The sequence below is a fragment of the Schistocerca gregaria genome, chromosome 1 (assembly GCF_023897955.1).
Source record: "Schistocerca gregaria isolate iqSchGreg1 chromosome 1, iqSchGreg1.2, whole genome shotgun sequence".
Lineage (NCBI taxonomy): Eukaryota > Metazoa > Arthropoda > Insecta > Orthoptera > Acrididae > Schistocerca > Schistocerca gregaria.
The window spans coordinates 574394953-574419294 of NC_064920.1; the positions used below are offsets into that span (position 1 = coordinate 574394953).

The 24342-nt window shown below is 42.7% G+C and overlaps 1 protein-coding gene across 2 annotated transcripts in view; it reads right to left on the reverse strand.

The window, feature by feature from the left end:
- The window catches only part of LOC126356585 (vesicular acetylcholine transporter-like), an 886345-nt gene that overhangs the window by 651730 nt on the left and 210273 nt on the right, over window positions 1–24342 (reverse strand). The window lies entirely within an intron of this gene.

Genomic DNA, 24342 nt, shown 5'->3' on the forward strand with positions numbered 1-24342 from the left:
CTCTCTCTCTCTCTCTCTCTCTCTCTCTCCTTCTGCCTGTCTCTTTATATGTGTCTGCTCGGCCCCCTCCCCTCCTGCTAATCCATCTATCTGTATTTTCCTGGTCCCTCTCTCCAGCCATGTCCTCCTCCCCCATTTTCTCCTCCGCAACTCCCTGTATTCATGTCCCAGTCGCTATCCACCTACCGCGCGGAGTAGCCGCGCGGTTTGAGGCGCCATATCACGGATTGCGTGGCTCCTCTCGCTGGAGGTTCGAGTCCTCCCTCGGGATTACGTGTGGGTGTTCTTAGCAGAAGTTAGTTTAACTAGTGTGTAAGTCTGTGGGCCGATGACCTCAGCAGTTTGGCCCCTTAGGAATTCACACATATTTGAACATTTTGAACCTATCCATCTCTTTCTGCCTCCTCTGTTTGTGCATTCGCCCCCTCTATCCATCTCAACTTTCCTCCAGCCATGCCTGTCCACTTGTGCAGCCCGTGAAAAACAGGTTGATAAAGCAGCCCGATACTACTCCCACAGCATATTTTTTTCCGGCATCTCCGCTCTTAGTGAAACTAGGTCGTTATGAACCTCTTAGTGCTGGTACTCGTAAAGTTCGCTGTTTGTGTAGCAAATTGGGTTGAAATTTCCCCAGGGGTTCAGGAGGAGATTTTTTACGTACATGCATACAGTCTAGTTTGTAGATTATAGATTATAAGAGCATACCGACCATCTTAGCAGTGACTTGCGATGTATGATGGATATTCTATGTATGGCAATGGATACATCGACACGTCCATAATTGTGACTCCTTAGGATACTGTCAACGGAGAAGGAATTGGTGCTTACGTTTAAATTCCAGGTGAATATACCCATCAAGTGAATTGTATGCTATCAGATTCTTTTGAAGTCATACACAAATCAATGGTGATATAACAGAAAGGACCTTCCTTAAAGCAGCTATTTGGTATTACATGTTTCTTCCACCTAGATATAACTTAGCTCTAGTATAAAAAAATGAGGTATGAGCTTAACATTATGTATCAGACATTTAGCTCTTTTAAAGAATAATGGGCTGAAAGACGAGAGGATTGATCAACGACCTTTACGTCTTTTGCTGTAGGGAAACTATAGGAAACTTAAGTGAGTACTTCTGGTTGATAATTTGTAACAATTACATGCGCAGCTTTTCGTGATAGAATGACCCAGACTGCAGTTCCACACTCAACTGATCTGGTAAGTCAATTTCTTGTGTGTGAAGGTACCTGCTTGAAAATTCTCTGTAATGTCAATATGTACGGCAATGAACATTGATCACTCTAACTTTCACACACTTCTAGTACTTTTGCGGTTTTCAGAAGGCGGAATACCTATCAGTGACGATACCCGTATTTCTGAAGCATGAAACTCTTTAAACATGTGCATTGACTTGTTTACCAAAGATGGTCAAAGAGTGTAACGATAACTTACCTTTGCGAGGAAACTCAGTTATAATTCTTTGTGTGAGTGGGAAATTTCCTGGTAAATGGGAGACAGAGAGGGCATACCACTAATTAGTTGCGCTGCGAGGTATGGGTAACGCAACTTCCATAATTTTTTATACGTATTTCCCGAAGGCTTTTCATCATTCCCATTGCTTGTGTAATCAGTCAAAATTATAGCCACGTCGTGGTCGTCTTACAAACGAGAGTGCTGAACAATAATTCCTCCGAGTTTTTTTATGTGAAAACACTCAAAGCAATGAAGCGGTGAAAGCAGAGGTGAGGTTGTGGTTCCGCAACCAATTCAAACATTCTACAGTGACGGTATCAACAACCTGGCCTATGGTTGGGAGAAATGTGTTCGTTGTCAGGATTGCTATGTTGAGAAATAAATACGTGGATATTACGAATAAAGATGTAGAATGATATAATGTTTGTCGTATTTAAAAAGCTGTTAGAGTTTTCATATAAAAAATTCAGAGTCATTGCTTTTTAGCATGTACTTGTAGTCGTAGAATTTCGACTGATTAGTTTTCGCGGATCTAGACAAACATAACGAACAACAGGGAATTCGACGCGTTGTCTGGCCCACATGGACGTTCTGATTCGCATATTAATTGCATTCTCTTACGTTCATTCTCAATGTGTTTTCCAATGCCTTTTACGTACTTTTAGTCGTCATGAGAGACGCGGGACATGTGGAGACAGAGACTTCGTTTCGCAGACTGTTATTTACTGTTGACATTTATGGCGAAGATATGCCTGTCGATTTCTACACGTTTTTGTGAAGAGCCTAATCTGCACTGCCTGACAACAAAAGCAAATCACCCAGCAGACATACTTGGATGTCAATATATCATCATACACGTACACAACGTGGGTGCTTGTTACGCCTCTTTTCTGAGTCATCATTCTTCTGACTGGTTTCATGCAACTCGTCATTAATTCCTCTCCTGCGCTAACTTCATCTCAGCATAGCGCTTGCACCGACACAGTTAACAAAGGAAATAAGTTGTGATGGCCGGTAGCAGGGATCCAAAATCATCTGCACAGATCACTTGAAGACTAACTGAACTCTTGATTTCCAAAAATAAAATGAAGTTAACGTAAATTCTCTTCGTTTCTGTGCTACCTTTGCCTCCTACATAAAAGTACTTTAGCTAGTATTACTACTGCAAGAACACAGGCTAAGTAATGTCTCCCTATTACTCAGTATTGATGCTCTTGAAGAGTGCGGCCGAACTGGGGCAACGAGCGATGTGCGGCTGGTTAAGTCGGCGTTGCTGGGGGGGGGGGGGGGGGGGGGCGCTGACCTCCGTCTTCCTGGAGGTGTTGCACTGCCCGCTTTTTCCTTTGGCGCGCGGCTCAGCGCCTTCTTGACGCCGTAAGGCGGCGCTGCGCTGGCCGGTTGTGCAGACGATGCATTAGGATTACACATTGTACGTCCTCGGTTATTTGTTGGATGTATTCAAATCTCTGTCTTCCCTTACAGTTTTTACTCTGTAGACTTTTCTCTAGTACTATGGAGGTTATGGAGGTTATTCCCTGATCCTTTAACACTTCCTCTTGTCGTTGTCTGTCATACGTTCCTTCATTTGACGGTTCTGTGGAGAACCTCTACATTCCGTTTCTTATCAGTTGCAATCGTACTTGAATTACGTAATCATTACGACAGCTCACCTGAACCTCTCGATACCAGTAATATTCTACTGTGTTTCCGTAAAGTAGTTAACATATTTCTGAGACAACATTCAGATTTGATTTCATTAATGTACAGGTACTTTGATACATCGATATGTTTATGTTGCAATGATATACTTATGTGTATTCTTTCTTTTGTCACTATGATCTTTGTCGTACTTGTAACTCTGATTTTTGGGTGCGTGGGCGATTATTAGTTGTTAGAGAGTGGGACCTTGAAAAAGTCAAGTCTTGGACGTCATATTGGAAAGAGGCATATTGTAGTTAGCTTATAAAATGTGAACTTTAACAGTGAGGAAGATGTTTTCAAGTATGTTTAGTGTTGTGAAGTGATGTTTTGTGTGTGACGTGATATTGCAACAAAAGCAATAAAAAGGAAGTGTAACGTAAATACGGAGTGCTGATTATGTTTTTACATCACGATTGTGCTAACTTTCAGAGCTTTAATCTTAAAAATGGTTTGTGAAGCGCATCTACAGAAGTTTTGAATATAGCAGAATAAAACCTAGGCCTCTTTGCATCCGAGCTTGGAATCATCACCACCTAGATTTTCGACGATTGAGCCATGATTTTACAACGAGATCAGGGTGGAAAACACGAAAAGATGAGTGTCTTGTTTATTCATTATTACATGAAATGACTTTATTAACTGTGCTCTAATGACACATGCCACATAATAACTTTGTTCTTGCCCGAAAATGCAGTATTTAGCAGGGTGAGCAACACCACAAACATTATTAAATTTTGGCCTTTGTTGTGGTAGGGTTGTTAGACAGTCCACCTGGTTTTCAAAATTCTTCTGTAGCGCCACATCACAAACGCTTACATTCTCTTCTGTTGCGGTTCTCCAATGCCCTCGATTCATTACTATACAATGCTGTGCTCAAAACGAAAATTTTCAGAAATTTCTTCCTCAAATTAAGGCCTATGTTTGATACCAGGTGATTTCTCTTGGCCCTGAATGTCATCTTTGCGTTTGATAGTCCGTTTTTTGTACGTCATGCGTAACTTTGCTTCAAATCTAGCAGAATTCCTTATTTTGTCTACTTCGTGTTCATCAATTTTGATTTTAAGCTTCCCACTATTCTCATTTCTGCCAATTGGCATTACTTTTGTCTTTTTCCCGATTATTTTCAATCCATATAGCTACTTATAAGACTGTTTATTGTATCCAACAGATCTTGTAATTCTTCAGATCCAATGAGGACAGCAATATCGTTAGTGAACCTTATCATTGATTTCCTTTCACCTTGAATTTTAATTGCACTCTTGAGTCTTTCTTTTATTTCCATCAGTGATTCTTCGATGTATAGATTGAACAGTAGTGACGAAAGACTGCATCCCAGTCTTACACCCTTCTTAATACATCCGTTTTAATTCAGTCACTTCGTTGTATGCCTTACATTCTGATTGTTATTTCTTGGTTCTTGTCATATAGTATATTACTTGTGTTTTCCCACAGCTACTCTTCTTCTACTCAGACTTTCGAACATTTTGTAGTATTTTACATTGTCGATCACTTTTAGTAGGTCGAGGAAACCTACGAAGGAGTCTTGATTTTTTTTTTGTCCTTGCTTCCTTTATCAGGCTTAACGTGATAACTGGAATATTTACATTTCCTGAAGACAAACTGATAGTCATGTGACTGATCCTCAATTTTCCTTTCCATTCTTCTGTATATTATTCTTGTCAGAGCTTGGATGCATGAGTTGTTCAACTCACTGTACATAGTTATCGCACTTGCTATCTTCGGAATTATGTAGATAATATTTTTACGGAAGCGTGATGGTACGTCGCCTGTCTCACAAATTATATATAGCAACCTGAATAGTCGTTTGGTTGTCACTTCGTTCAATGATTTTTGAATTTCCGATGGGACGTTATCTGTGGCTTCTGACGTATTTGATATGAAGTCCAATGGACAGGCTGCCTTTAACAACACAAACGGCTGCCTAAGGAGTCGTGCCGTGACCGAGAAAAACGGACTGCTGATGAGCAGCGTCGCATTGTGTCCAGTGATGAATCGCTTTTCTGCACTATGCCAGATGACCTTAGACCCGGGAAAAGATCGAACCCTTCTAATGTCTTGCAGAGGCACAGAGGCGTTGCTGCTGGCGTTATTGTGTGTGGAGCTAATGGGTATGACTTCAGGTCACGGCTGATAGTGACTGAGGGAGCTCCGATGGCGCATCAGTTTGTCACGCAAGATATCGAGGTGTCGTTTTTCAACAAGACAGTGATCGCCATACATGGCACAGGTTTGTTTCAACTCTCTGTATGATGTCGAGGTACTAGCGTGGCCAGCAAGATACACAAATCTGTCCTCAATGGAACATGTGTTGTATCAGATCGGATGAGACCTCTGTCCGAATCCCATTAGCCGGAATATAAATTTACAACGTTTAGTGCCAGAGTGACTAAGGAGGTGACACAAAAGATTTTATATCACTCTCCACTATCGAATGAGCGCATGTGTCCATGCCAGGTCGTGGAGTTTCCTTGTGTTTCCTCCCTTACACCATTTCCAGTTGCTTCGCTGTTTTGTCAGACTGTTCATTAACTGTGGTAACTCCCGGTTTGAAGCTCCTTTTTCATGCTAATTGCTTTTTCCATCGCTGATTTACAACAACTTAAAGGAAAAAAGAAAAATAAGTTCGACACTGTAGTTAGTTGCAACGATAGGATATCATGAAACAAAAATACACTACGTGATCAGAAGTATCCGAATATTCCCAAAAACATACGTTTTTTATATTACGTACATTGCACTGCCACCCACTGCCATCTACTCCATATCAGCGACCTCAGTAGTCATTAGATATTGTGAGAGAGCAGATTGTGCGCTCCGCGGAGCTCACGGACTTCGAACGTGATCACGTGATTGGGTGTCACTTGTGTCATACGTCTGTCCGCGAGATTTCCACACTCCTAAACATCCCTAGGTCTTCTGTTTTCGCTGTGATACTGAAGTGGAAACGTGAAGGGACACGCACAGCGCAAAAGCCTACTGGACGACATCGTCTGTTGACTGACAGAGATCGCCGAGGGTCGTATTGTGTAATAGGCAGACACCTATCCAGACCGTCACAGAGGATTTCCAGAAGGCATCAGGATCCACTGCAAGTACTATGACGGTTAGGTGGGAGGTGAGAAAACGGATTTCATGGACGAGCGGCTGCTCATAAGCCACACATAGAACCGATAAATGCCAAACGACGCCTCGCTTGGTGTAAGGAGCATAAACATTGGACGATTGAGCAGTGGAAAAACGTTGTGTGGAGTGACGAATCACGATACTTAGTGTGGCGATCCGATGGCAGGTTGTGGGTACGGCGAATGCCCGGTGAACATCATATGCCAGGGTGTGTAGTGCCAACAGTAAAATTAGGAGGCGGTGGTGTTATGGTGTGGTCGTATTTTTTATGGATGGGGCTTGCACCACTTCATTTTTTGCGTGGCACTATCACAGCACAGGCCTACATTAATGTTTTAAGTACCTTCCTGAGACCCACTGTTGAAGAGCAATTCGGGGATGGCGATTGCATCTTTCAATAGGATCGATTGCCTGTTCATAATTCACGGACTGGGACGGAGTGGTTACACGACAGTTAGTTCCCGGTAATGGACTGGTCTGCACAGAGTCCTGACCTGAATCCTATAGAACACCTTTGGTATATTTTGGAACTCCGACTTCGTGCCAGGCCTCACCGACTGACATCGATACCTCTCCTCAGTGCAGCACTCAGTGTAGAATTGGCTGCCATTCCCCAAGAAAGTTTCCAGCACTTGATTGAACGTATGCCTGCGAGACCGGTAGCTGTAATCAAGGTTAAGGGTGGGCCAACACCATATTGAATTCCACCATTACTGATGGAGGGCGCCACGAATTTGTAAGTCATTTTCAGCCAGGTGTTCGGATACTTTTGATCACATAGTGTATACTCATAATCAAAGACAATCACACTTGAAATGCACCGACGCAGATCCCGCTTCTATGAAAATCTAAGAACGCAACGATGAACTAGAGATATCTTTAACATGCTTGATTCATATGAATCATGATACATGAGTGTCAAAAAAAATTGTAAAGAAACTGTTTTTCTGCCAGCAAATTCGCACTATCACCAACTTCAGCAGTCAGTGAGTCTTTTCCATATGAAAAATGTCTACCGGAAGAGCAATGAATGGATTAACCAGACGTGCGATCGATCAAACAAAGTTAAGTCAAAAGAAAATTGAAAAAAGAATCGGACTAGTAAAAGTAGATTTTCGTAAGACGTAATTACCCAAATACGAAATAATAGTAATAAAAATAAACTAAGAATACTGTAGAATTCTATGGAGAGGCAACACCGCCACAGTCATAAACCATCCGACGCATGGGATTAGTAGACAATGTGTTAATCAACGAAGAAAAAACATGCAACTGTTAAATTTTACCATCATAGCCCGAAGAGAAATTATTCGTAATTTGCTGTACTTCATCTCAGCAGTTTCAGTAAGCTATATACAAGTACTGTAGTCCCAAACGATCACATCCGTTCGCAGACAAGAATATGAATGAGTTTCACAAATGCTTCAAAGTCATTTACTTTCGACCAAAATATATCTGTTGTTTTTCAATAGCTTGCCAGTGAGCATAAAATCTTTGGTTATCAATAAAAATACAGTTTAAGAGAAGCATAATATTTTTATTGAAGGCTAGTTTTATGACACATTTTATGACTTTCTTAGCAGAACCACTTGTTTTTATTAATGGTATCACGAAAGTGAATGCTGTTTCATAGCAGACTTCGCCAAAGCTTCACTACAACAAGGAGATCTGTGGAAGAAAGCGTTGCGAAATGTTTTCCTTTTAATGACGCTTGAATTCAATAGATCAAAGATTATCTCCTTCAGTATGTAAACCAACACTTTTAAATGTTTCTGGTAAGCTTTTAAATTAACTTATGAATGAAAAATAGCTCCATCTCGCTTAGGGTACGTGTAATGGACAGTAGAGTGTTATTTCTTTTGCAGATATGAATTTCTATGTTTTTTGTCATGTTCATCGTCTAGGGGTCTCTGCTTTGTGACCATACGGAACAAACAGTCAATCTCATGTAATCTAAGTTGCGTGAATGACAAGGAGATTACATTACGTGAAATTTGGTTTCTTTAAATTTAATTTTATTGGCCTTTTGTTGGAAACAATACACCCACTACAACTTCTCATCTGTTTAGAGAATACAGTTATATAGGTACACAGTTACTCGTATGTTACAAATATATATATTAACGAATCTCAGTATCTAATATGTCAGAGATTTGCCGCCCGTTCATGCAGGTAACGAGCTAGTAAACTGTTAATTTAGAGATTGTTCTGACCCATTAGTATTCCAATACTTGCTGGAACTAGATTTTCCCACAATATACTTTTGTGTTTGGTGTAGATTTTATATCGAAATACCAATATGGCGTGGCTTAGGTAGACGTCGTTTTGTGGATTTTTACTGGATATGGCAGAGTCTACCTCCGCCTATAGAGGTGTACAGGGAAACGTGCTTGTTTCACCCTTATTCGAATAATTAATTTCGATGTTTCCTCGAAAGATTCTTCTAGCTGCGCTACGGTATTTTTGGAACAGTGAACTGGACTGAAGCTGTTTTCTGTGTCGTGATTCTTACCACAGTTGTTCCGATTGCTGTCGAAGCTCTTTTCATGAAACGTGAAGAAAGTCCGAAAGTGGAATCTGTGTATTTGTTTGCCTTTTTTGATGCTGCCTTTTGCAAGACCATCTATTGGTTCGTTGTGATGAATATCTGAGTACGTTCTAAACACAATGAGATAAACTGTTTTCTTTTAGTTTCTGATTTTCATAATTAATTCCACAACCGTTGTCACATTTCCACATCCGTTGCACTGATTTCTCCAAAGCACTTCTAGAGTCAGTAAGAACTGATGTTTTGTTCCATTTTTGGCACCAAATGTAATTGAGTCTTTAAATACCGTTTCCTGTGCAGTTTAGGAAATTTCAATTTGACAGCAGTAATCGTATATTGATGGAATCTTTGTCCAGAGAGGTACAGCCGACTAGACAGAGGTCTTTGGAAAACCTAATTGAGAGAGAAGAGATTAGAGCTCGTTCCATGCTTGATAATATCTATTACGAAACAATAATAGTGGGAAGCACTATTTATGACTGGAGAAAAGACAACTCAATTCTTTTGTTACTCGTTTTGTGTATATAAGTACGCTTATGTTCGAAAAAGTTATATCGAAGACGAAAGAGAATAAAGAACTAGACTGTAACATGCACAAACAGGTAAATTCTTCATCTGTGTGACCATGGCGCTCCTAGGTGCTTTACAATTATTAAAGGTATTTATAACCTACCGTTAAAAATACTAAGGACGCTTATTTATCTGCAGTTTGTTTTATTGATTGGATTGGAATGAACCGTATTTACAACTCTTATTTGCTTTACAGATGTAGAACAGTTTCTTACAATAGATGTCGACGTATGACTTTTGCTTACAGCATTTTTTCCATTATTTCCGCCCACATCTAGAACTGTGATCTGATTGCAAAATTCAGTGTTATTTTTCTTTAGGGAACTCATGTTTTCAGCTCCATTTCATGTTGGTTTGCAACACAACACATTTCCTAACGCAAAATACACTAAAATATGCCACCACTAGTTAAGGTAAACAAATAATTACTATTGGAGTTACATTTCGGTGTATCACACGCCGTAAAATGGGTTTTGCTACAAACCAACATGAAACTGAGCCAGTAATATTAGTATGCTATACACTAATAACGGTGAATTGTGCAAGCAAAGCATATTTCCAGATGCATGCAGAAATCAGGGAAAAAATGACACGTCAGTAACAAAGCAAACCAATATTGTAAATAATGTTTCAGTCCAGACCTCTGTCAACGTTTTATATTAATAAAACGGTAGGCATTTTTGAGTGGAGATTTTAAATACCTTTAAGAAAGAGATAACATTACTTGTGAACAGCAGAAACAATTCACGCAAGGATAGCTATTCTAGGACTGCATGCCGAAGCAAATAGCGAAGTTCACAGTAACGTAGAGAGCGGCTCATCTATCTTTCTGCAACATAGTATTCTGTCTTATATCTCGCCCAGAAATCCTGTCATAATTGGAACAAATCTCTCATACCGATATCTGGGACTTTTCAGCAAGAAAATACTGGAAGCAACATATTACAGAAGGAGGTAAACATTATTTAAGTAGCAAAGCAGCGAATAATATCATCACAGCTCCACCATCTTAACACAACAAAAAGAGAAGCTGTATTATGAAGTTCATTTGTTCGCATTTCGCTGCCTATGTCATCGCAGAAGGTAGGTGGAGAAACGTCTTTGATATTACTAACGGACGTAACACTTCCGTAACTCCAGCACCAAGAATGTGCTAGTTGGACAAGTTAAGCAGCATATCCGAGTTTGTGTGTCAGATAAATTATTAAGTTAATTATACAGAGGTAGCTGCTATTTTTTGAGGTCACCGATAGAAATAATTTTACAAATTGAATTAAAAATTAAATAGTGACACACAGACAAACCTTACATAATCTCTTACTGTTGAATTTTTAGTACTATTTGATGTAATACCTGACTGATTCGTTCTAACTACCAGCCAATAAATCAGTGAGACAACTGTTATTGCTTATTCCTAAAAAGCTTTTCATTTAGAGTTATGATGCAGTTTGCAATGCATCTCGAGTGATATCTACAGATCCTTTTCAGAAAAGAAGGCTTGCTCTGGAGACTGAGACACTTGGTACTTAAACATGCTTCCTCCGCAACACTCTCCTCCCCAGCGACATTCGCCTGATCCATAACCTGCACTCCCGTTTTAACTCAACCAGGTAAAATGTGAGCATCATTTGATTACTGGACACCTTCCTTCTGATCTGACAGAAGTTAGAAGAATTCAGGCTGCCAATCTTTGTGTGTGAATACTGCCAGTTGTGTAAGCCCTACAGAAATGTAGCAGCCATTGCATACCTAACGTTGTGTTATGCTGTCTGATTGTTCATTTATCTGTTGCGAAGCGAATGATGAAGCAATATATGGTCCAGAGCGGGAACTGCCTAAATCTGAGAGAAGCCGTTTCTAAGAGATTGTAACGTATATATCTCAATTTTGTCGTCATAGATGCGTGGTAGAAAGCAGAAGTTAATGTGGGTGGACTATGTGAGGAAGATATTATTCATACGTTCATTTCACAAGGGGTAATCCCCACAGCATGGCGTCACGCGCTAGTAATACCTTAGGTAACCAGTACTTCCCGCCTCCTCTCCTATGTGGTCATCGCGGCTGACTGCCATGCAGAGAATCCGGTTTCGATTCCCGGTATCGACTGGATTTTACCCTTGTTTCGCGATCTGGTACGGAGTGGAAACAGCCTCGTAGACTCGTGGGGCCAATTTACGAGCTGTGCTAGCGATCAGTAGCGGTTCCACGATCAAGAAACCAGACAACGACGGCTACAATGGCACTCTGACCACATGCCCCTCCCTACCGCATCCGATGACATGATAACATGGCGGTTGATATGGTCAGACTGGTCCATCTAGGGCCAGAACGCAGAACCTATGTTATCAGTATTACTGTCTTATGAAATAGCGATGATATTAACCTTCTTCTAAGGATAATTTATTTTCATGACCGAAATACACTCTCATCCTTTTCTTTATACCTCTCAGAGAATTTCATTTTAGCCCTGAGGGGGTAATTACCCACAGAATGGGAACCACGGCAAATGCACGGATTGGAAATCTCCTTCGAAATGTACGCAGTTCAGACCCCCTGTACCACAGCGCCACAGTCTGCAGAGAGGTCCATGACTCTTCAATGGACCAGTATTCAAATAGCCCGATCAAGTTTTAGGCGTAGGGAATTAAAATTAATAAAAATGAAGTAAATCGTTGAGTATTTAAATTTTGTGTAAAATGTGTCACAAGAAAATTATAATAAATTAAATGTCGGTGTGTTTTACTGAAGCTGTGAAAATAAACTGAATAAAATACACGTCAGTAAGTAACAGTTACTAGCAGCAGTAGCAGAGATGTTGAGATATTATCAAGCTACCATTTCCCTCTAGGAACTCACGGTGTAGGCATATACATACATCAAAGAAATGTTTTGCATCACCCCAGTTCCCAGAACTTCTGAAGATGGACGTTGACTGTGCATAATGTATCACAGACACAGTCCCTTTGACTGTTCAGAGATGTCAGTAAACCCACCTAAAGACGTAAACAACCATGCATGAGCAGCGTCTATTAGAGAGAGGGGGTCCGACAGCCGGCCAGTTCCAGTTATTCCACCGGATGGAGGTACACGGCTCGTGTTGTCTGTAGTTCAACCATGCCTAGACGGTCAATGCCGCGGTTCGATCGCGAATTGTGAAAGTGGTTCGATGAACTTCCTGCCAGGCACTTGAATGTGATTTGCAGAGTATCCATGTAGATATAGATGTAGATGTCCGCATTGTTACTTTGTGTCGGGACGGGCTCTCAACAAGGCAAGTGTCCAGGCGTGAACCAAAGCGATGTTGTTCGGACATGGAGAATATATAGAGACACAGAACTGTCGATGAGATGCCTCGTTCAGGTCGCCCAAGGAGCGGATGACCGCTACCTACGGATTATGGCTCGGAGGAACCCTGACAGCAACGCCACCATGTCGAATAATGCTTTTCGTGCAGCCACAGGACGTCATGTTACGTCTCAAACGGTGCGCAGTAGGCTGCATGATGCGCAAATTCACTCCCGACGTCCATGGCGAGGTCCATATTTGAAACCACGACACTATGCAGCGCGGTACAGATGGACCCAACAACGTGTCGAATGGACCGCTCAGGATTGGCATCACGTTCTGTTCGCCGATGAGTGTCGCATATGCCTTCAACCAGACAATCATCGGAGACGTGTTTGGAGCAACCCGGTCAGGCTGAACGCCTTAGACACAGTGTCCAGCTAGAGCAACAAGTTAGAGGTTCCCTGATGTTTTTGGGTGTCATTATGTGAGACCAACGTACGCCGCTGGTGGTCGTGGAAGGCGCCGTAACGGCTATACGATACGTGAATGCCACCCTCCGACCGATAGTGCAACCATATCGGCAGCATATTGGCTAGGCATTCGTCTTCATGGACGACAATTCGCTCCTCCATCGTGGACGTCTTGTGAATGACTTGCTTCAGGACAACGGCATCGCTCGACTAGAGTGACCAGCATGTTCTCCAGACACGAGCCCTATCGAACATGTCTGGGATAGATTGGAATGGGCTATTTATTGACGACGTGATCAACCAACCACGCTGAGGGATCTGCACCGAATCACCATTGAGGAGTAGGACAATCTGGACCAACTGTGTCTTGATGAACTTGTGCATAGTATGCCACGACGAATACAGGCATGCATCAGTGCAAGAGGACGTGCTACTGGCTATTAGAGGTACCGGTGTGTACAGCAATCTGGACCACCATCTCCGAATGTTTCAGATGGTTCAAATGGCTCTGAGCACTATGGGTCTTAACGTTTGAGGTCATCAGTCCCCTAGAACTTAGAACTACTTAAATCTAATTAACCTAAGGACATCACGGTTTTCATGAGCAATAAAAAGGGCGCAAATGATGTTTATGTCGATCTCTATTCCAATTTTCTGTACAGGTTCCTGAACTCTCGGAACCGATGTGATGTAAAACTATTTTTGATGTGTGTATTATACGTGATACCGAATAACGAATCCTTCATCTTCATGCATGATGTTGCATTTTTCACATATGGCTATTGTCAGTGAAATGTGTTGCGAATAGAGTTAGTAGCAAAGAAGCAATAAATTTTAAGTTCATACACATTCCCGGAATTTTTTAGAAATCGCAGTATTTATGGCATCATATCTCCTGAACTGTGTGTGGTAACATGCAGTAATACCGTAGGTGCATTTAGCACCATACATTGATACTGTCCTCGATATTTATTGCGAATAGAGTTCGTATCACAGAAGTAATAAATCTAAAAGTCATCTTGATGCGGTGGCTTTTAACATATCTCATTGTTTATGACGTCATATCACCTGATGTATAATAGGTAGTTGATTCTTACTCCCACGGCGATTCTTGGCTGACAGTAAGGGATACGTTTACCGAGTTAGGTTGAGATCGGTCCAATGGTTTATGAGGAGGTGTGGAACATTCACAAATATACACTCCTGGAAATGGAAAAAAGAACACATTGACACCGGTGTGTCAGACCCACTATACTTGCTCCGGACACTGCGAGAGGGCTGTACAAGCAATGATCACACGCACGGCACAGCGGACACACCAAGAACCGCGGTGTTGGCCGTCGAATGGCACTAGCTGCGCAGCATTTGTGCACCGCCGCCGTCAGTGTCAGCCAGTTTGCCGTGGCATACGGAGCTCCTTCGCAGTCTTTAACACTGGTAGCATGCCGCGACAGCGTGGACGTGAACCGTATGTGCAGCTGACGGACTTTGAGCGAGGGCGTATAGTGGGCATGAGGGAGGCCGGATGGACGTACCGCCGAATTGCTCAACACGTGGGGCGTGAGGTCTCCACAGTACATCGATGTTGTCGCCAGTGGTCGGCGGAAGGTGAACGTGCCCGTCGACCTGGGACCGGACAGCAGCGACGCACGGATGCACGCCAAGACCGTAGGATCCTACGCAGTGCCGTAGGGGACCGCACCGCCACTTCCCACCAAATTAGGGACACTGTTGCTCCTGGGGTATCGGCGAGGACCATTCGCAACCGTCTCCATGAAGCTGGGCTACGGTCCCGCACACCGTTAGGCCGTCTTCCACTCACGCCCCAACATCGTGCAACCCGCCTCCAGTGGTCGTCGTGACAGGCGTGAATGGAGGGACGAATGGAGACGTGTCGTCTTCAGCGATGAGAGTCGCTTCTGCCTTGGTGCCAATGATGGTCGTATGCGTGCTTGGCGCCGTGCAGGTGAGCGCCACAATCAGGACTGCATACGACCGAGGCACACAGGGCCAACACCTGGCATCATGGTGTGGGGAGCGATCTCCTACACTGGCCGTACACCTCTGGTGATCGTCGAGGGGACACTGAATAGTGCACGCTACATCCAAACCGTCATCGGACCCATCGTCCGAATGTATCCCGTGCCACCCAACGTGCTCTAGAAGGTGTAAGTCAACTACACTGGCCAGCAAGATCTCCGGATCTGTCCCCCATTGAGCATGTTTGGGACTGGATGAAGCGTCGTCTCAGGCGGTCTGCACGTCCAGCACGAACGCTGGTCCAACTGAGGCGCCAGGTGGAAATGGCATGGCAAGCCGTTCCACAGGACTACATCCAGCATCTCTACGATCGTCTCCACGGGAGAATAGCAGCCTGCATTGCTGTGAAAGGTGGATATACACTGTACTAGTGCCGACATTGTGCATGCCTTGTTGCCTGTGTCTATGTGCCTGTGGTTCTGTCAGTATGATCATGTGATGTATCTGACCCCAGGAATGTGTCAATAAAGTTTCCCCTTCCTGGGACAATGAATTCACGGTGTTCTTATTTCAATTTCCAGGAGTGTATACATCGAGCTGTATGGTTGTTGGTATGCATGTGATGTCAGTGTTTGAAGTGTTTCAAAATTGTTTCTTTATCATTGTGTAGTGACTTTAAGTATTTAAGTGCATTTTTGGAGTGAATTCAGCAGTAGAGGTGCTTTTTGAGAGCATCAAATGTGAAACTGCCAACTCTGTATCCAGTAAATAGTAGGTCGTGAACCCAGGGGCACTTTCGAACAATAGATAGCCGAGTCATTCCCTGTACCTCCATTTGACAAAGAAAGGAACTGTAGACGTTACAGGTGATCTGAATGATTTGAGTTTGATGAAGACCTCGTAGACTGAGGTTTACGTTCTTTGTGTTCCGTCTAGAATTAGCTCGAGCAACTACGACCATACCGTGATATACTGGAACACGTCCACCTTATGTGATTCATCATTCAAGCAAAAGTTCAGATTGAAACGATTTAAATACACTGACTGTACAAAATCACAATACCAAAAATAATTATTGTAGAGTAATGAAATTCCGGGAATATATTTGTCTAGGTAGTGTATTTAAGTATTAACAATGCAAGATCACAGGTTAACGTAAGCGCGGGATACGCCATAGCAACTGTGAAATATTGGTACATTAATAACCTGTGTAACCGCCAGAATGTTGAATGCAACACGCAAAGGTCGATGCATTACGTCGTACAGATGCCGGATGTTAGTTTGTGGGATGGTGTTCCATGTCTGTTGCACTCGGTCGGTCAATACAGAGAAGGTTAATGTTAGCTACGGATGCCGCTGGGGTTGTCGTCCGATGATGTTCCACAGATCTGCTGATCGAGCAGGCTAAACCAAAATGTCGACACTCTGTAGGGCATATTTCAATTCAATGAACTTTACCAACATTCGTACACATAAAGATATTTTATTTTATTCTGAAAGCAACCAGTTCCGGCAATTTTGCCATCTTCAGGTCCGTGCATAATAAAAGAGTATACATGAAGTAATATAAGGGTGAACAAACCATGCTTACAAGAAGTGACAGGTAATCATAATACCGCTTAATCTTACAAATGATGAAAGCCTTGGCATTAAATCAAAGCTCTGTGTACAACCAGTACAACAGACTTAAACATGTGTTAGTAGCTTTAAACTAAATCCCTGTGTATATCCAGCACAATAGACTAAAACATGTGTTCGTATTTGTTAGTCATAAAACTATTGAACATCACAGATTGACAAGGGAACATGTAAATTCATTAAAAAGTTCAGCACTAGACAGTTTACAATCAAGAGCTCCATAGAAACAAAGCTCTTATTTTTTATTTTTTTAATGATAATAAAATTGTATAAAATTATTTCGGATGAGGAACCGCCTAGTATATATGAGTACCAATCTTCATTTAAAGTAAAATGTCACATAGTAAGCTATGAAATAAAACAGTATGCATATTTACAGCCTTTACAGTTTTCTCAGAAAGCACCCATGAGGTAAATGGTGCGTCCATAAACCCCTTAAGGGGAGTTGGAACGTCCTATTAAGACAATGTTAAATTTAGTAACTTGGCTTCCCTGTTTTTCAGGAACCACTGTAGCCATTGACATGAAACCTTTACAGGACTTTAAACTATATGTTCTGAGTCTACTGAACTATAATAATTGCACTGCTTTCGGAAATACAAATTTTTAATTATACGGTTAAAATTTTGTGTACTTTTTTGTACGTTATGCTAAATAATTTTAATTATGCATAACATTATGATCGTCTTTTAGTTCAGTAGACTCAGGATATGTATGTTATTACTCCATGAAAATTTGAATACTTTACTCCAAGTGACTTCTGAGATTTAGGGAAAAATGCAACAGAAAATGTAAGTTTTCAGGAACGGCTTCTAAAGTTTCAAAAGGCTGTAATTCACTTAATATATCCTTATTTTTTTATTTTTAGTCACTCAGAAGCACCCTGCACTATACTGTATATAATACTCTTGATCTTTTTCCCAGTTTTCTCTTCTTTTCTTCTTTCTGGAACTCATAGTGGCCAACTGTGCTGCAGACTCTGCTTCATCAAAGTGAACCTTGTCTGTCCGTTCGAGTTCTCTGATGCAGTTTGTTCCAGGATTAATTCTCATATGGTGTATCACTTTCACCCTACCAATGTTGCCATCATTAAACTCAATAACAGCATCAATGACCCCCCCCCCTTCCCACTTTAATGTCTTCATTCCAACAAAAACATTTTTTGGTAAGCGAGTCCATACAAGATTATTGAACGACTAATTGGGATTTTGAGTTTTATCATGCAGACACTTCCCTCAGTAATTCATTAGTTGCCAATAATCTGTAAGTAGGTTTTATGATATCCATGACTGCTGCTGGGATGGAATTTTTATGGCTGTATGAAGTGTTTGAGTACCGGTGATTGTTCTAATTGCACCATGAATCAGGTCCAGGGGGGCAAAGGTGGTGTACTGCCTCGATGCCAATGATGGTCGTATGCGTGTTTGGCGCCGTGAAGGTGAGCGCCACAATCAGGACTGCATACGATCGAGGCACACAGGGCCAACACCCAGCATTATGGTGTGGGGAGCGATCTCCTACACTGGCCGTACACCTCTGGTGATCGTCGAGGGGACACTGAATAGTGCACGGTACATCCAAACCGTCATCGAACCCATCGTTCTACCATTCCTAGACCGGCAAGGGAACTTGCTGTTCCAACAGGACAATGCACGTCCGCATGTCTCCCATGCCACCCAACGTGCTCTAGAAGGTGTAAGTCAACTACCCTGGCCAGCGAGATCTCCCGATCTGTCCCCCATTTAGCATGTTTGGGACTGGATGAAGCGTCGTCTCACGCGGTCTGCACGTCCAGCACGAACGCTGTTCCAACTGAGGCACCAGGTGGAAATGGCATGGCAAGCCGTTCCACAGGATTACATCCAGCATCTCTACGATCGTGTCCATGCGAGAATAGCAGCCTGCATTGCTGCGAAAGGTGGATATACACTGTACTAGTGCCCCCATTGTGCATGCTCTGTTGCCTGTGTCTATGTGCCTGTGGTTCTGTCAGTGTGATCATGTGGTGTATCTGACCCCAGGAATGTGTTAATAAAGTTTCCCCTTCCTGGGACAATGAATTCACCGTGTTCTTATTTCAATTTCCAGGAGTGTATATATGCATTTGGCCCTGTACACTACCACCGACTGCTTTCGTCTCGAATACACGAGATTTCCACCACGCCTGACGTAACATCAGCGGCCGCTTGGCATACGCTACTGCTGATATGGAAGGCGCTATGAGTACATCGCACCGGGAGATGCTGCGGCGTCGTATTCGCTGCGCCCGATGAGGTTCCAAAGATCAACACCTTTGAGTAAGAGACTGAAATTTATTTCTACAGTCTGCCTTCTTCTGCTACATCCACATCCATCTGCAGGTCGAAAAACTCGCACTCATTTCAAACCGTCCCGACACCCTGTCATGTGATATACACTTGAATTTATTAAATACATATCAGCTACACACTTAGCAGACAGCTACACACTTAGCAGAGATCACATTATTACGGAGACGTTCTGAAAGTAAGTTAAACCACTGTTTTTGAAGGAGAAATATCTACACCAGAGTACACAAACAGACCTCATATGAATCCACACCCACTTTCTGGTTCAACGAAGGAAGGAGCCTCAGTGGGGGAGGACTGACGCATGGGCAGAGCGCAGAAGAAGAGAGAATAGCAGCAGATGTGCGTGCCCGAGGTCATTCGAGTACTGATCACGACTGGGGGCGGAGGTGGACTGGCGTTGTTAACTGACATGTATAGGCACTTGGAACAGGTGTGTCTATCACCCATGAACGCCTACGGAGTACGTAAGGTGAAGAGGTCATGTCTCGTCAGATGACTGGTTGCAGGCGTTGCGTGGTAAGAAAAGGAAAGCAGAACATGGAGGATGAAGGGGAAATTGGGCGCCCCTCCACATCTACGAACTAAAACAACCTTGCTAGAGTAAGGAACAGAGTGTCAGCGGACAGGAGCGTCATGGTGTCAGACGTGGCGTCCACCGTCCACGCTGCTCATTGGCTTTGTTCGGACCCATCACGTGCTCCATGATGTGTTGGGTTATCGAAAAGTATCTACAAGATGTGTGCCGTGAAACCGAACTCCGCATCCCTGAGTCCAACAAAGGCAGTCAGCGTCCATCACTCGATGCGGTACGCGCGGGAGAGAAAGGAGTTGCTTTTCAGCATCATCAATGGCGTTGAGACATGGGTGCGCCGTTTCATCCCCGAATCCATGGGCTCCTCAGTGACATGGAAGCTTCCCCGTTCACCAGTGTAAAAAAATCCAAAATGTTGCACTGAAAGCGTTGCTCTCCGCAGGAAAGGTTATGGCCACAATGTTCTGGAACGAGAAAGATGTGGTTCTCCTTGATTGCCGCCAACAAGGGACCATCAATGCGGCACACTACTCCGACACCCTCACCAAACGGAGGCCCGCCATTCGACGAAAGAGACCACGGCTCTTGAGTGAAGGTGATGAAGGTTTTTCATCAGTTGACACTCTGTGGAAGAAGGTAGCACATAATGCTTGCTTGCTTCATTTTCAACAAATCCTCAGTATTATTTGTAATGGTCATCTCATAATACTGCTGTAGTGCATCAGTCATTTTGTCTCTCAGCCTGCTTTTATGGGTTTACCATCTGAAAGTTTCTTGTCTCTCAAACTTTTTTTAACTTCCTCAACCTGGTGCCCATACTCTTCTGGACACGATCTTTATAACCAGCACTCCACAGCCTTCTATATAATAAATTACCAATCTCGAAGTAATGCAAGTAAAAATTTTAACATTTTCAACTGGTGCAGATTATATTTAAAAAATAAAATAAAATACTTCCCATGTGAGATTATATATAATTTTATTCAGAAAATTGAAAATTTTGTAATGAGATAAAAATCCGAGAATGTGAAAAAACTTTTTTCTGTTCTAGCTCCCCTTAAGGCGTATTGTAGACCACATCTGATGCAAAAAGAACCATCCGATTTGCTTCGTTTGTCTAAGATGGAGGCAGCGTGTAATATTAAAATTTTAGCCCTATATTGGAGGATAGTCTTCTGTTAAACCAATTCTGGGGTGGAGAAGGCTGTGCGACAATTCTTTGCATCGCAGAGTGATTTCTTCAAACTGATTGCACGCTACGACAGAGGCCTCAATGTCGGTCATGCCTATGTCAAAAAATAGTGCAAGGTGTATAATTTATGATGCAATGGTGCATTTGCTTGCGGCAATAAGGTTTCCGTGTGAAAAGCAATGACTGAAACTTACTTTCTGAGCGTCCAGGTACAAACAATAGCTAATGTAATACTTTGTTGGTAGCGATATGCAGAAATGACTGAATCGTAACAGAAATACGTATAAATCTGGTTGAAGCTTTGCGGGCATGAACGAATCCAACACCTTTATTAAATACCAAGATGGTATACCACACCGCCTATTCATCGCATGTGCGTACCACCAAGTCACTGATAGAAGTAACTGCCAACGAGTCTCTCGTAAAAGCTAGCTTTACCGTGTCTACTGGAAATGGGAATCATTCCTAAATAATCACATCCCAAGAAGTGCCATCCAATCACAGGGCGGCCATCCTCACAAACTGTTTACTTCTGATATTACTTTCTGATATTTCTTTATACTAAAATCTTGCTGTTTTGTAACAGTCATATCTTATGTCGTTGTTAAAAGACCATTTCTGTCTTATAAACATAAATTATAATTGTCAGTGTATTACTCTATCTTTGTTTTCTTATTTGCTGAGCCAGTATCTGGCGTGCACCTTTCCAGCCCCCCACCCCCACACCCTTCCCCACGCCACCGTGCGTCTTTGGACCGTTAGGTGTCCTTGCTACCCGCAAAAGCCTACTTGCGCCAATGTTCTGACCGTGAGGGCCGTCATCTCTGCGGTGTCTTTGATCTGGAAGCAGTATCGTTTTCCCCCAGCACCCGCCCTGCTCAGCGCAAAGAAAACCCAAAGGAACAATACAGGTGCCTTACATCTTTAGTTTTCCACACATCTACGAAGGCTTGCTGAAAAGCAATTTTTCGAATTTTTATGTGAAAATCGTTAATGATTTTTAAATACAACAAATTTCATTAACATTCTGCACATTTATTCTTTATGTCCGCATATTTATTTCTCAACATAGTCACCCTGACGACAAACGCATTTCTCCCAACGAGAAACAAGTTTGTTGGTACCTTCACTGTAGAATGTGTGACTCTGTTGACGAAGTCACGACCTCATCCCTGCTTGCACCGCTTCATCCCCATTAAAGTCTTTTTCCAAAGCTGTTTCACAGAAGAAGACTGCACTGTAGTTCCTTCTCTAGATTTTCGCACAGACGACAAAATGGTAGATATCAAAATAGATGACAGAGGGATAGACAAACAATTAAAATCGCTCAAAAGAGGACTGGCCGCTGGACCTGATGGGATACCAGTTTGATTTTACACAGAGTATGCGAAGGAACTTGCCCCCTTCTTGCAGCGGTGTACCGTAGGTCTCTAGAAGAGCATATCTTTCCAAAAGTTTGGAAAAGGGCACAGGTCATCCCCGTATTCAAGAAAGGACGTCGAACAGATGTGCAGAACTATACGCCTATATCTCTAACGTCGATCAGTTGTAGAATTTTGGAACACGTATTATGTTCGAGTATAATGACTTTTCAGGAGACCAGAAATCTACTCGGTAGGAATCAGCATGGGTTACGAAGAAGGCGATCGTGTGAATCCCAGCTTGCGCTATTCGTCCACGAGACTCAGAGTTGCATAGACACGGGTTCCCAGGTAGACTGCGTGTTTCTTGACTTCCGCAAGCCGCTGGATACAGTTCCCTACAGTCGTTTAATGAACAAAGTAAGAGCATATGGACTATCGGACCAATTGTGTGATTGTATTGAAGAGTTCATAGATAACATAACGCAGCATGTCATTCTCATTGGAGAGATGTCTTCCGAAGCAAGAGCGATTTCAGGTGTGCCTCAGGGGAGTGTCGTAGGACCGTTCCTATTCACAATATAGATAAGTGACCTTGTGGATAACATTTGTTCAAATGCCTCTGAGCACTATGGGGCTTAACTTCTTAGGTCATCAGTCCCCTAGAACTTAGAGCTACTTAAACCTAACTAACCTAAGGACATCACACACATCCATGCCCGAGGCAGGATTCGAACCTGCGACAGTAGCGGTCGCGCGGTTCCAGACTGTAGCGTCTAGAACCGCTCGGCCACTCCGGCCGGCTAAAATTAGTTCACTTAGGCTTTTTGCGGATGATGCCGTAGTGTATCAAGAGATTGTAACAATGGAAAATTCTACTGAAATGCAGGAACATCTGTAACGAATTGACGTATGGTGCAGGGAATGGAAATTGAATCTCAAGTTAGACAAATGTAATGTGCTGCGAATACATAGGAAGAAATATCCTTTATCATTTAGCTACAATATAGCAGGTCAGCAACTGGAAGCAGTTAATTCCATAAAATATATGGGAGAAGGCATTAGGAGTGATCTAAAATGGAGTGACCATATAAAGTTAATCGTCGGTAAAGCAGATGCCAGACTGAGAATCATTGGAAGATTCCTAAGGAGATGCAGTCGGAAAACAAAGGAAGTAGGTTACAGTACACTTGTTCGCCCACTGCTTGAATACTGCTCACCAGTGTGGGATCCGTACCAGATAGGGTTGATAGAAGAGATAGAGAAGATCCAACGGAGAGCAGCGCGCTTCGTTACAGGATCATTTAGTAATCGTGAAAGCGTTGGGGAGATGATAGATAAACTCCAATGGAAGACTCTGCAAGAGAGACGCTCGGTAGCTCGGTACGGGCTTTTGTTGAAGTTTCGAGAACATACCTTCACCAAGGAGTCAAGCAATATATTGTTCTCTCCTACGTATATCTCGCGAAGAGACCATGAGGATAAAATCAGAGAGATTAGAGCCCACACAGAATCATACCGACAATCTTTCATTCCACGAACATTATGAGACTGGAATAGAAGGGAGAACAGACAGAGGTACTCAAGGAACCTTCTGCCACACATCGTCTGGTGGTGTAGATGTAGAAAGTGACGTCCTCGAAGGTTTTCTTTAAGTTTTGGAAATAGATGAAAATCGGACGGGGTCATGTCGGGAACGTACGGTGGATGGCCAACAACAGCGAACCTAAGGCGTCGGATTGTTGCAGGTGTCGCAGCGCTCATGTGTCGTTTGGCATTGTCACACTGATGGACAAAGTGCTTCATGTGCGGATGGAACTCTTCTGCGATTAAAGCACGCTGCTTTTCGTGCACCAACATAGTTACATTACACACCGCCATTTTACACACTACAATTTGGAGTCGTCCAGTGGTACAGGGCTGCAACTTGCGTCACCCAAGCGAGGAAGTCGATCGAGTTATACGCTTGACATGTCATACCTCAATCGGTACTGAGAACAAAATAAAAAGTCTAAAAGTCCGCTGGAGGCTTCAGTTTTCAGCCCTCATACATTTATATAAATAAACAAGACTGAGTACAGAATATAGCCAACGGTATAGCTATAGACAAATGAATGT